Below are 13405 nucleotides of genomic sequence, written 5' to 3' on the forward strand. Positions count from 1 at the left end.
TACACATAAAGTCTATGTAATTTGTTCTGGAGCCTCTGAAAAAATAAGCTTTGAAGAGCTTTCAAAGAGAGAAGTATAACTAAAAGTGTCTGGTGAGTCCTGTTTATCACAGATATATACTGCACAAGTGGGATAGTAAAGAATGAAGGCATGAGTAGGGTGGGTTAACTATACTGACTGCATGAAAGGATGTAACTAACTGCATGACTGTATGTATTATTACATGATGCAAACACCACATGATCAAACTCATTGTTCAGAAATGTGACAATGAAAATGGGGATATAGCTCTCAACTATATGTGTATTGCCAAAGGGGGTCTAAATTAGCTGTTACATCACTTCGGAAAATAAATGTGAAGATGTTTTTATTTGGATCAGAAGCAATTTTAAAATCAGATAGAATATTGGAAACTATCAGGAAAGAACAGAGATGAGCCAGGTGCAGGTAGTTATTAACTCTCTGATATGTGTGAACTTGGAATATTCCATCATCTGCCACGAAGGTGTTGCTAAACTAAGTACATTAAAACCAAAGGTAAATCTAAGAAAATCAAGATAATGACATCTCAATTCAAGTGGAAAAGACACATGTCATGCCATTCTGAAACCTTAAATTTAACCTTAAATTTACTTGGGTTAATAATGGAATGAATTGAGTGTAATGGTTTCAAGTAGAGCGCAAATGAAAAAGTTATGGGAAAATAAAAATTCTGTGGAAAGATGTAATGAATTTCATTTTGTTTGATATAGGCTTATTTCCATTATCAATATTCTCAATTTCTGAATTTTAGTGTCTGATTTTTACATGAGTTTAGATTTATGCTTCAATTTTTCTTAAAAGAAAAAAAAAAAAAAGGAAGAGAGGATTTTTTTTTTGTAAAAATTTAAATTTCCTATAAAAAATGGTTGTACCAATTCATTAGCCAAAAAAAAAGGCAACAAGCATGACAAAATATTTTTTATATTTGAGTGCACTGAAGAAAGGCAGAAAGGCAGGAAGGCAAGGGAGGGAAGGGAGGGAAGGGAAGGAAGGGAGGGAGGGAGGGAGGGAAGGAAGGAAGGAAGGAAGGAAGGAAGGAAGGAAGGAAGAAGGAAAGAAGGAAAGAGAAAGAAAGAAAGAAAGAAAGAAAGAAAGAAAGAAAGAAGAAAGAAAGAAAGAAAGAAAGAAAGAAAGAAAAAGAAAGAAAAAGAAAAAGAAAAAAAAGAAAGAAAGAAAGAAAGAAAGAAAGAAAGAAAAAGAAAAAAAGAAAAAGAAAGAAAAAGAAAGAAAAGAAAGAAAGAAAGAAAAAGAAAAAAAGAAAAAGAAAGAAAGAAAGAAAGAAAAGAAAGAAAGAAAGAAAGAAAGAAAGAAAGAAAGAAAGAAAGAAAGAAAGAAAAAGAAAGAAGGAAGGAAAAAGAAAAAGAAAAAGAAAAAGAAAAAGAAAAAGAAAAAGAAAAAGAAAAAGAAAGAAAAAGAAAAAGAAAAAGAAAAAGAAAAAGAAAAAGAAAAGAAAAAGAAAAAGAAAAAGAAAAAGAAAAAGAAAAAGAAAAAGAAAAAGAAAAAGAAAAAGAAAAAGAAAAAGAAAGAAAAAGAAAAAAGAAAAAGAAAAAGGAAAAAAAATATGTCTTTTGACAATTATTTCCGTTGTTCATCCAAGGTGGTGGCCTCAGAAGAAATCTGAGAACTACCTTCATACATTACCTAGATAGAACTTCTAATCTTCATAACCTGAATCAAGAAGGAAATACAGAATAAATTGTGTAACATTTACGTCACAATACACTATCGGTGTTGAGTACCTGGAAATCCGTCAGGGTGTTATTTTGAAGCAGATAGGATACAAGGAATGTATTTTGTGGAATATTGGGGAAATAAAAGATGAACAGGGAAAACAGGGAAGGCTATACAAATAAGCTAAACACTCCCCAAAGTACATCTTAAACTTTGATCGCCTTAATACACATTTTCAAATGTAGGCTCAGTTCTTCCACATGCTACACTGAAAGCTTGAAGATTGCACATAAAAATAATTAAACACAGAATATCAAAAATACTTCTTCTTCTCCTTCTTCTCCTTCTTCTCCTTCTCCTCCTCCTTCTTCTTCTTCTTCTTCTTCTTCTTCCTCTTCTTCTACTTCCTCTTCTTCCTCTTCCTCTTCCTCTTCTTCTTCTTCCTCTTGTTCCTCTTCCTCTTCCTCTTCTTCTTCTTCCTCTTGTTCCTCTTCCTCTTCCTCTTCTTCCTCTTCCTCTTCTTCTTCTTCTTCTTCTTCTTCTCCTTCTCCTTCTTCTTCTTCTTCTTCTTCCTCTTCTTCCTCTTCTTCCTCTTCCTCTTCCTCTTCCTCTTCCTCTTCTTCTTCTTCTTCTTCTTCTTCTTCTTCTTCCTCTTCTTCCTCCTCTTCTTCCCCTTCTTCCCCTTCTTCTTTTCTCTTCCCATTTCAGGTAATTTGTGTCTGCTTATTGAAATAACTTGTATTATGCATTTAAACTCTTGCCCTGTCAACGTATATGTTTTTCTTCAAATGGCCACTTAACTTGAATTTATCCTTGACCTCTTTAGGCGATTTCAGTATTTCATTTATCTAGCTGCAATGAATCTTGCACTAAAAGGGACAGGATCTGCAGAATTATAAAATTTTATGAACTCCAGATAGAACACAAACAGTCTAGCTTGCAACAAATTGTCATTTTCATGACGGTTAAGAGCAGAGCTTGAGGTTAAAAAATTCATGACCTTTGGTGATATTCTTCAGTGATTTTTCTCAATAGAAGTGTTATACTGGAGATATTTTGTCTACTGGCTGTTCATTTTTAGAGACTTTAAGACAGCTTGTATGAATCCACATATGGGAAGCTGCAAAGAAGTAAAATGTTACAGCTGATCACTTGAGACTTAGTAAGAAACTTCTATAATATTACGTAACTTCATGAATATATTATTTTTGCATGACCCTTGTTGAATCTTCAAAACATTCTATATGTGTTTGAATAGACAAAAAGTCTTGGCAACTTGGATGACAAAGTCTTCAGGAAAGGGCTATTTCTAGAGTCTGGTACAGTGAAGCCCTGCTTCTGTCCAGTGTGTCTTTATGTTACTGTAATGCAAACAATAGCATGTTAAATGAGCACCTGCCCCTGTAAATACAGTGTATCAAGCTGTAAATAAAACAATAGATGAAAAATGACATTCAGGATGCTAAGTCTGTCTTAGCAGAAGAAACGCCATGCAACCACACAATACTTTGTTGCACCATTGAGATATTCAAGAAGATGCAGATTTAAGAAGTTATGTGAATGGCATTATAGCCAGGGTCAGGTGAAGTATAAGGGCTGAAAAATGCCAAGTCTGCACCCCATTGCTAGGGAAGAATCTTGTTCTTGCTCAACCTGACCCACCCATCCAACTATGCTGCTTCTCATTGGTGGTAGGGTGATGGTTGGACCACATGATCTTGAAGGTTTTTCCAACCTTAATGTTTCTATGATTCTATCATTCTCACCCAATATAATCTGTTTTAGTGTGAGATGACATCATGGTTTGTCTACTCAATTCAAACCAGCTAATTGCTTATAACCAAAAGTTATTCTTGCTCCAAAGACAGAGGTGTCTACTTTAAGTCCTACCATGTAGATTCAGGAGAAAATGGTGTTGAGAAAATAATTCAAAAGCAGAGAAAGGATGAAAAGAGGAAGAATCACAGACTGAGAAGAGTTTAAGACATAACATTTGAATAGGAACAAGCTAAAGTGGAAATATTAATAGAAAAAAAAATAATGGCTGGAACATAAGGAATGGGAGAAGGGGTAAGTGAACAAGTGAACAAGAAAATAAAGTTATATAAAAAGCCTGAACTATATCATATAGTGAGAACAACATAAAATGCCTTAAAACTGAGCATAGCTCAGAGTTTATTCAGTTAGACAAGTAAGCAAAAGGCCAGTGTAGAGATCCAGGTCAGTAAGCTGTGATGAGATCTAAGCAGAGCTGAGATGAATCTGAGCCCTTTTAATCAAACCACGGACAACTCTTGGATACTAAGTTGAATCTGGAACAAGATGCAAGCCTCAGGTTTTTCAATTTGGTTCCAAAATAAGATTTGGCAAGTCTAAACAGGAAAGCATTTATTTTCTTCACTGCATCAACCAGGGAAAAGTCAAAATGCACGGGCCAGAGGAAAGAGATGCTGAAGAGGAGTCAGTCAGTATAAAAACAGGGCAAGTTTGAGAGAAACTGCAACCAGAAAGGGTCAAAATGAGAAACCTCTATGGGAACTGAAGTAGTAACAGGCCACTAAATTATGAATATAGAGAGAGAGGTAAACGTTATGTTAAAGAAACTGAACTTCCTGTGCTTTTAAGTTGTGGTCATAGCAAAATCTGGACTTACTAAATAGGTTGTATTTGCCTTGTTGGGTTCTACAACATAAATAAAATGACACATGTAACATGCCACTCTGAAATGTAAAATTATTGTAGAACGAGAATTTGAACAATGAGAAACAGCTTCCTTTTCCACTTGAAATTTCCCATATAAAAAGGACTTGAGATTTGTTTTAGTTTTGTTTTCTTTAACAGTCCTATGTAAATAAGATAAACAGTTATAACCAAAGTTTCTGATTTTTTTAAACTTAAGCAGCTTCACATAGGCAAAATTTGTAAAGTAGGATGAAGAAAGAATCATACATTAAAATTTTTATTTACAGAAATATGAGTATCATCACTTACAGGACCAAAATAAATTTCCCCTGATGACATCAAAGAAGCTAATCTTCAAAGACAAGGAAAATTCCTATATGTAGTAAAATTGAGGAACTCCCAATTCTTAGCTTGCAAAATTAAGCAGAGCTGTGCTTATTTAGAATAGTGAGAAACTGGTCAGTAATTTTTCTCTCCCTTTGCAAATTTCTATCCTGTAAGAATTACAGAAAAGTACATTACTATTGAAAAATACATAAACGCCTACTGAAGTATGCATTTTACAACACTTAACTAAGCCTGTGGAAGTCCAACCTTTTAATATAATAAAAATTCCTGTTTGTTCTGCATTTGACATCCATAAATCTCAAAGCACATTTCTGGAGAGCAGTATCATTGCCTTTTGACAGACTGAGAGACTAAGGGATAATAAAAGGAAGCAATATACCTAGAACACCCCCAAAATTCACCAGCTTCCAGAGTTTGGAAATTGTATCCAAAAACCGACCAAATCAACCAAACAAGCAAACTAAACAGGTGAGGCTGTGGAGTAATTTAAAGACCTTTCGGTCTGCAGAATTATTCAGAGGATTTCTGAAACATTGTGGTAGGGGTAAAGGATGATATGTGCAAGTTTGGACTGAGAAAAAAGGCTCTGCTGCTCTGAGCAGTCTAGACTTATCCTTTTAGTCTGGATTTCAGCCACTTTCACAGAAAAGAAATATGTTTAACAGGGGCTACTGACGGAGGAGGAGGGGGAGGATTAGATACATGAATCCTAAAACATACTAACCTGCTTTGTATACTTTTTCACTCTCTTAAATCTGAGCTTTGGGTTTCTTGATGCAACTGGTTTGTGGTAGGAGCACTGCAATCCAAGTTTATCAGCACTGCTAAGAAGCACGGTAATAAGTCACTACAGAAATATTTATTACCTACTGGTAACTGCTGGTAATTGCTGAAAAAACAACCCGAAAGACATGTCTATGCTCTTGCTGGAACGACTCACCATGATGTAATTCCCTAAGCACCTCCACTAGGAGACAGTAGTAAAAACCTATGAACATATTCTCCCTGTTAACATTCCTTCCTTCTCTCTTTAACATAGCTGAAAAAAATAGCAGTGTGCACTCATAAATTCTCTAAAAACCAAAACTGATTTTTTCACTAGGGCGTAGCTATGCAGGAGGGCATTTTAGGAAGTCCTGTTATCTATAAACATACTGCAATTTTTTCATATTCTTTTGACAAGGAGTTTAATCCACAAATATTCTTCATTTAGTATTTCAAGGCATTAATATGGAAATGGACCCAATTTTCCAACCTCTGTGGATCTCTAGCTGATACAAACGCTTCTGGTGGAGAAATACTAAGACTTTGATTTGGGTAATATTCAGCCCTACTTGGGAAAGCTCTGAATTATTTCATACATGCTTTGCAGCAATAAGAATTGACTAAAGCTTCAGTAGAAGTTTCATAAGCCCCTGTGACCTCACCATCACCATACAGGAAGTCCACCACCCCCAGACCACAGTTCTTCCCACACACCCCAGTTGGGAGTTGGGGGGGGGGGGGGGGGGGCAGGGGGAGGGGGCGGGGAGGAGATGGAAATTCCTGGTTCTGGCACTGCCTAAGTGTCATCATATTGGCTGAGATTTGGGCTAAATCATAGCCTCAGAACCTGGTTTGTTACCTCTTGTTGGCAAACTGTTGTATTAACTAGACGAGAAGTCATTAATTCCCAAACTTCTTTCCCCCTCCTCTCCCTTCAAAGCACACTTAACAATTCCCAACTCATCTGGCTAGTTTCAAACCCATATTTATTCCAACTGGTTAGTTTAGGTCTATTAGCTCACAGACCATTTAGACCATCTGGTTTTCCTCCAGTCTTTTCCTAGACCCCTGACCCCAGTGATCTTTGCATTTGAAATTCATCCATGTCTGAAGAAACTGTTTTTAGAGGTGACAATCCTCATTACCACTCGCTTCTGTGGGCATGGTCCCAGATCATGCAATGTAGTTACATGACGTGTGTGCATCTTTTCCCATCCACTGCCTCCTGACACATTTAAGTCAGGGCTATGCAAAACCTATTATACATGATGTAGCGTTAGGGAATATTCACATTTTTAAACCACAGAAAAATATTGAGTCCTAGCACAATTTATATCCTCCTACACTATTTATATAAATACAAAACTTTCATCTTCTTTCCAGGGCCAGTCTCACAATAAAGAGTGCCTGGATTTGATTTCTAGGGATTCTTGCTAAAACTCTCATGTGACACCGTCTTAGGCCCTTACCCAGAAACCTGGAAAATAAATTGCCCTTTCTGTGTGTTCAGAATGAGAAATACTTTTTCATTTAAAAAACATAAGTATGCAAAAAGGAAGTTAAATGAACAGAACTCTATTTGGGGGAGACCTTCTAAAACATTGATCTAGAAAAACTAAATAATGAACAGTAAGTGAGACTGCCATCCCCAAGGCCCAGCCCTGGACCTGAACTCTTTCTACAGCAGCTACGGGCAGCCAAGGTTATGGGCACTGTCCTCCTCCTTCCATCTACATCCAGCTCACACATCTCATTATCTAGGCTTAAAAAATGATTTGGGACAGTTTCACCTCCCAGCCCAAGTCAGTAGCACTTAGATTGTAGTAGTATGTCATCTGTATGGGGTCCTCAAGGACAAGTCATTGCTCAATAGGTAGCTTGGGAGCAGACAGTGGTTAGGATGAGTTGTTCTGGCAATGTAGCAGTCTGCTTTCCAACATCCCATTTTCCATCCCTTACAGCTTTACACATCCTTCTCCCCACAAAGTCAGCACTTCTGAAAACATGTAGATTTCTTGAATGCAAATGCGTTCACTCAGGATATATCCTGCAGTTCTGGTACTGCCAGATGGAGCTGGGTCTTACACACATACTCACTCACTCACATTAGTATAGTAGAAAGGTGTGTGTCATGGAGGCACCCCTGCCACTGATTGCAGGAAGTGACCACCAGGCCTAGAAGGCTGTCACAACCCTCTTAAGGTTTGCATTGCTTTCATGAGCTTTTCTACCCATCCCAGCTAAATAGACTATACTTCTGTTGCCAGAGAAGATATAATAGTGAAATCCTTGAATTACAACTGCTCTAGGTGTTCTCCATTGCTCCACAGTGAACTCACTGTGCCTCTTCCAGTTGCCACCTTCTCGTCTTCCCATTATAGACACAGTTCTGCCACCAGTATGCTACCAGAGCATCAGACCACCCTGAAATATCACTCTTACAATGGGTAAGCTCTTACAATTTCTTGAGCTTCTTCAGAGAGGAATCAGAGAAATTCTATGGGAAACATGAATGGATTTTTTGTTTGTTTGTTTGTTTTTGTTGTTCCTTTTTAACAAAATGCTTAAATCATTTAGTTTGCAGAGATAGAGGTCATTACTCTTACCCTAATCATTTCACTTAAGAGAGGACATGGTCACAGATTGTAAAAAAAAATATTCTATATTATTTTTGCTTTTCATATTCTGCCTATATTTTCCTGAAGAATGCAATTTTTTACATTCAGTAACTCAGGTAAATCTCACTATAATTCTATGTGAAAGAAAAAGCCCCTTTCTAGCCCAGGAGCTTTCATTTGCTGAAAATCAAAAGGTTTTTTGCCAAAAAGAAAAAAAGTGAGAATATTTCCGTACAAGGTCACAGTTACCTAAATAAATCACAGCCAGCTTCACGCTCCAGACTCTATTTATATTTTGAGCCAGGGAACATCTGTTTAATAGTGGGTGGTCATGTAACAGTTTCATGGACAACAGAGTCATCCTAGCATGCTTGAAGATGTCAGGAAAGGACTTATCCTGAAGTAAGTGAAGTTGTAGAGATGTAAATTGAAGGAGAGTCATCCCCACCATTCTGAAAGACTATATTCTCAGAAGTCAAATAAAACAATATACCAGGAACTACATGAATTAAGACAATTTTGCCAAGAAAGTTCCCATTTAAAATATAAAGTACAAGCCAATACCCTATGGTAGTTCCTCAATAATAGCTGCAGTCACTTCTACATTTATATATAAGAAAAACTCAAGATATGTCAACATCTTCTGAAGGTAACGGGGCACTGTCTTCCACTGCCTCCAAATGGTTTGTAGAAATGTGCAGAGAAGACACAGATTCTGTTATTTTTTACCTGTGTGTTACACAGGTTAGTCACCTTGGTAGAGAATTTGCACAGAAAAAGAAAAGTCTAGATTATTGGATGTGAACTGGACTTTGTAAGGATTTAGAGAGTCTGAGTTATTTGAATCTATAGAGGAATCCATACCTAACACATACCATTGCCCTTTCCATAGCACCAAAGGATCCAGGAACATTATCTTCAGCACCCAGCATACTGAACGTGATGTTACAGAAAATGAGAGAAAAGGTCATTGTCAAATTCCCCTGCTGTGTATTTGTGGTGTTTTATTTATATGACAGCTTAAGTTTCTTCTTTCATTTAGATTATTTCCCTGAAAGTGTATGTCTATTGATTTCTTTTCAGAAGGTCAGAGAAGGCAGGGGAAAAGCAGAAATGACACCTGTAACAGAGCTGCTTTTCACAGTAAAACATTTCTGTTGAAGCCCTCTTCTGGAATATAAATATTCCAATCCTTGGTCTGGTTCTTTCTCTTCCTGAAGGGATCAAACATAGCTCTGCCTCCTTTCAAAGACTGTTTGTATATTTTTCATTAAACTATCTTTGAATAAACAGTCTGATAAATAGAACAAGAGACATTTTCCATCTCTGTTGTCTCAGGTGAGTGTTCCAGCTACCAGCCTAAACAGTGTAGCTCTCTCATGTTACAACAGAGCCAGGGAATCCTTTCATATATCATGAAAAGTGCAGGCATTGAAATAACTTAATTCCAGCAAACCTGTAGAAATTATCTGGACCATACATTCAAGGTTAGAATACATTTGATTGTCTTTGAAAATTTGAAGTCCGTTTTGTACAAGGCATCAGCAGTCTCATAAAATGTTACTGGACTGAAGGTGAACCCTTAGCTTTCCAAGGATCCTCAAAATTTAAGCTTGAAATGGAAAACAAACCGTTCAGTGTTAAGAATCCTGAGAAGTCTGTGCTGCTGACAGACACAGAACTTAAGACTTTTGATAAACTTTATATTGAGATGTCTTCTAACTTTAGGAGACTCCTGCATAGGAATGTTAAGGCTCATTAATCTCTAAATCTTTCTCAATTTGTTTTGTGTGGTCCTTCTCTCATTAAGAGAGAAGGGCATGCCAACAATCTAGCTCCTTAAAAAGCTCAGACTAAGGGAGCAATGAAAAATACATTCTTGTTAAATTCCTGTTGTGCTAAAACAATCCTAGGATACACACACACAAACACACACAAAAACACCTTTAAGGAACTTTTCCACAAAAAGATTTATTTTTTTTTGCCATTTTTTATGTTTCCTTTGCTGTTTCTGTTACCTGGCTATGAATGGGCCTTATTGAAAAATTAATAACAAGAGATTACATGGGAAAAATCCACAGGATTTTGTATATAACCCACTCTTGTCTAAAGGATCTGATAAAACAGCTGGTATTTATTAAGGACCAGCATTCCCTATATACAATAAATAAGTACTATAGTATTCTATGATGGTACGATGGCATCTTAGAATACTGCAGTAATATTGCTTGAGAGACAATCAGAGTTCTTATAAAACATCATAACTCTACTGAACAATGCTAAATTAAACTGGCTGAGGATTGGACATGCAGAGTGGGGGATTTATTTAAACTAACACATATGTGAAATCCCACAGTATCAATAGGAATAGAATGTGATTTGTCTAACCTATCTTAGATACCTACGTAGGTTCATATTTACTGTTCCAGAATTTCCTGTTTGTCACCATTAACCACAAAGGCATCTCAGGGTTACAAGCTCACATGTACACATCTGTAGCGGGGTGTCTTTTTTACTGGAGAAAACTGCAGTAGAGATTCACTGAGGGAATTGTACCAGACTCATTGTTTTTGAGCAGAAGTCCAGCAAATGGTGGATCGGCCTTATTGTAGTTCCACTTAAACCTCAAAGTAGACAGCCGGTGAACACATGAGCTCACACTTGGGAGCTCTGCGCTTGAGATCATTTTGATACTTCACAAACAGTTCTTCTCTCCTTCCTGCATAAGAGTCTAAAATGTACTATCATTACAAACCATTGTTGTGATAACAGGGATTCTCTGACCATCTGCTGTAGCCAAGTTTCAATAACCTGGGAGAGGCAGCGTGACAAAATCGCCCCTGACATATACTGGTGTGATTATACCAGGGCTGATTTTGGCCCAATGTATGTTAGACAGAAGTTTATAATAAGGATTCCCTTGTTCACTTCTTTGATAATCTGCTTCAACCGTTCTCAGATATAACTGCTAGTGGCAGATTCACTCTCAATACTCAGCTTCTCTTTTTCTTTTCTTTTAATCTAAACCAGACTTTACAGACAATGTAAAGTCCTCAAAGCAACTCTAATCCATTTCCAAAAGATGCTTCAGACCATACGGTAGCCCAGGATTCTGTTTTGAATAAACCCATGCTTATGCTCCTTGCAACTGAGTATTTCTAATGTAAGTGCCTGGAAGGAGGAGGAGGGGGAAGAGGCTCATTAATAATCATGATGGTTTCAGTATTGCATGACTCGGTCAATTTGATCATCCACTGTGCTTTATCAGGTTTGTTTTATTGCAGTTTGCTTGTGTCTGTACAGTTCCCATTTTGGGGAGCTGCAGTTCCTGGGAGCTTTCCTGCTGTCCCCACTTCTAGCACTGTAAAACGGAGGCCTGCTGTTTTAATCACGCCTCTCTTTTTCCAATGTTGTTTGCGCCCTGGTACAACCCATCTGCCTTGAATCTAGTGCTCCACTGGGGCTGCACACATCTGCCAGCCAGACTACCTTCGTACACAATTACTCAATCCACCGTAAGGCTCTTTAATAGGAAACAAGTGTGACAACGGCAAGCCCTTTTTTCTCTCTCTCTCCCTTTCTCTTTCCCTCCCCCCCCAACCTTTTATTTTTATTTTTTTTCTTTTTCTTTAAACCGCCCTAATAGAGATGAAGCCTGATAGATCCACCCAGGTGTAGGTGAAATGGTAGAGCCTCAAGCGTAATAGATGCTGTGCTCTTGTGCTGAAGTTCCACACAGTGTCCTGAAGGGTTGTCTCGCAGCAGTGAGATGGGTTGCTCTTTGCACAGTTACAAAGTCAATGAGCTTCCTCCCGCTTACATGTATGACTAATTTAGAAACCAACCTGGATCTAGGTGAGCGCTGCAGAACTCTTTCTTCTCTTCAGTGCACGGACAAAGCACAGCACACAGTAAGTGGAAAATTTGCCTTTACTTGTTTTACTTGGAAATTAATTGTGTTTACTTTTGGGAGAATCCTCTGAAGGCTGGTGTAGAACTGAACCAGAATAATGTTTGCATGCAGATCCCTTGTGTATTTCCTCCTGTTTTATTTTACACTGTGCCCTGGTCCTGCCACTTCAGCCTGAATACTCAGACAGTACAGCTCTGAAGCTGCTTTCTTATCTAAAACTGAGATATGTAATGATATCAGTAACACATAGGTCCATGTCTCTATTGATGTATGTGTCTGTACTTATCCGATTACAGGGCAGAATCAGAGTTTAATCATTTTCATGATGAAATGCAAAAACAAAAATCCCTAAATGAAGAAACTAAAATACTGTAAACCTACTCTTTTTCTGTGGAGGGGAGAGAGGAGGGAACAGAGGAAGGAAGAATTAGAAATGTTAGGAATTTTAAAAAATTAAATTAATTTAGCCTGCAAAAGAAAGATGCATTATTTTGTTTACCAAACCACTGATTGAAATATAAAGAGAATGCCGCGAAACTATAAATTAATAAACTGTATCAACTACAGTGATAGTAAAGCTTGAAACAAAGCTTATCTAAAATGCAAGAAGAGGCATATTAGAAACAGATGTATAGAATCTCAACTTTGACTCTTCAGTCTTTCATGCTTGGTTTAAAGCAGCCTTAAAGTTGCCTTTACTTTGCATTTACAACTTTGGATTCGCAGTTAAACTGTGCTTGAACTTGAAGTCAAGATTTGATCTTAGCACACACATATTCTTCGAACCTCCTACTGGAGTTTTACTTTGCTATTGGGAGCATGTTTACCACTGTTGCATATATGCTGAAGTACATTAACAAGCTTTTTGTGATGAACTTTCAGGTGGAATGCCAGCCAATGTAAAAGAATGTGTCCGTTGTATATACAAAATGTTCTGTCTGAGAAATAAACACACGCAGTATAAAAAGGATCTGCTGGCATCTCAAGTAGATGATGACACAGTGTAAGAATGCATACCAGAAGTATGTTTGAATTTATTTTCCAGAGGATCCAGTGAGATGACACTTCTCTCTTTAGGCTTAATTTATTCTGAACTATTACCCAGGTTGGTGGCTGTTGTCAACACTGGAAGTGGAACAAATGAGTCTGCATAGTTATGCCTATAAAATGCTTTCAATAGTTTTCCCTACTGCAGAAGAGTTATTTTCTTTGCTCTTGGACAGACAAGTATATATGGTCCTTTTAATTAGCCATGGCTTTAGGCTGCTGCAGTTATCCTTTGTGCATGATAGCCATTAGCCTGACTCTCCTGCTAAAAAAAAATAAAATAAAAATAAAAAATCCAATCTGTTGACAGTAATCATTT

At 37.3% G+C, this 13405-nt stretch overlaps 1 protein-coding gene across 2 annotated transcripts in view; it reads left to right on the forward strand.

Annotated features, from left to right (window-relative positions):
• The first annotated feature begins 11678 nt into the window (after positions 1-11678).
• Positions 11679-13405, forward strand: part of SEMA3A (semaphorin 3A) — a 328521-nt gene continuing 326794 nt past the window's right edge. The window contains exon 1 of one of the 2 annotated variants that reach the window (XM_050713415.1): positions 11679-12037. The gene's annotated coding sequence lies outside the window, so the exon portion shown is untranslated. The remainder of the gene's footprint in view (positions 12038-13405) is intronic. The other variant, XM_035549396.2, reaches the window with a different exon arrangement.

This window comes from Cygnus atratus, chromosome 1 (genome assembly GCF_013377495.2).
Source record: "Cygnus atratus isolate AKBS03 ecotype Queensland, Australia chromosome 1, CAtr_DNAZoo_HiC_assembly, whole genome shotgun sequence".
In the NCBI taxonomy this organism is placed as follows: domain Eukaryota; kingdom Metazoa; phylum Chordata; class Aves; order Anseriformes; family Anatidae; genus Cygnus; species Cygnus atratus.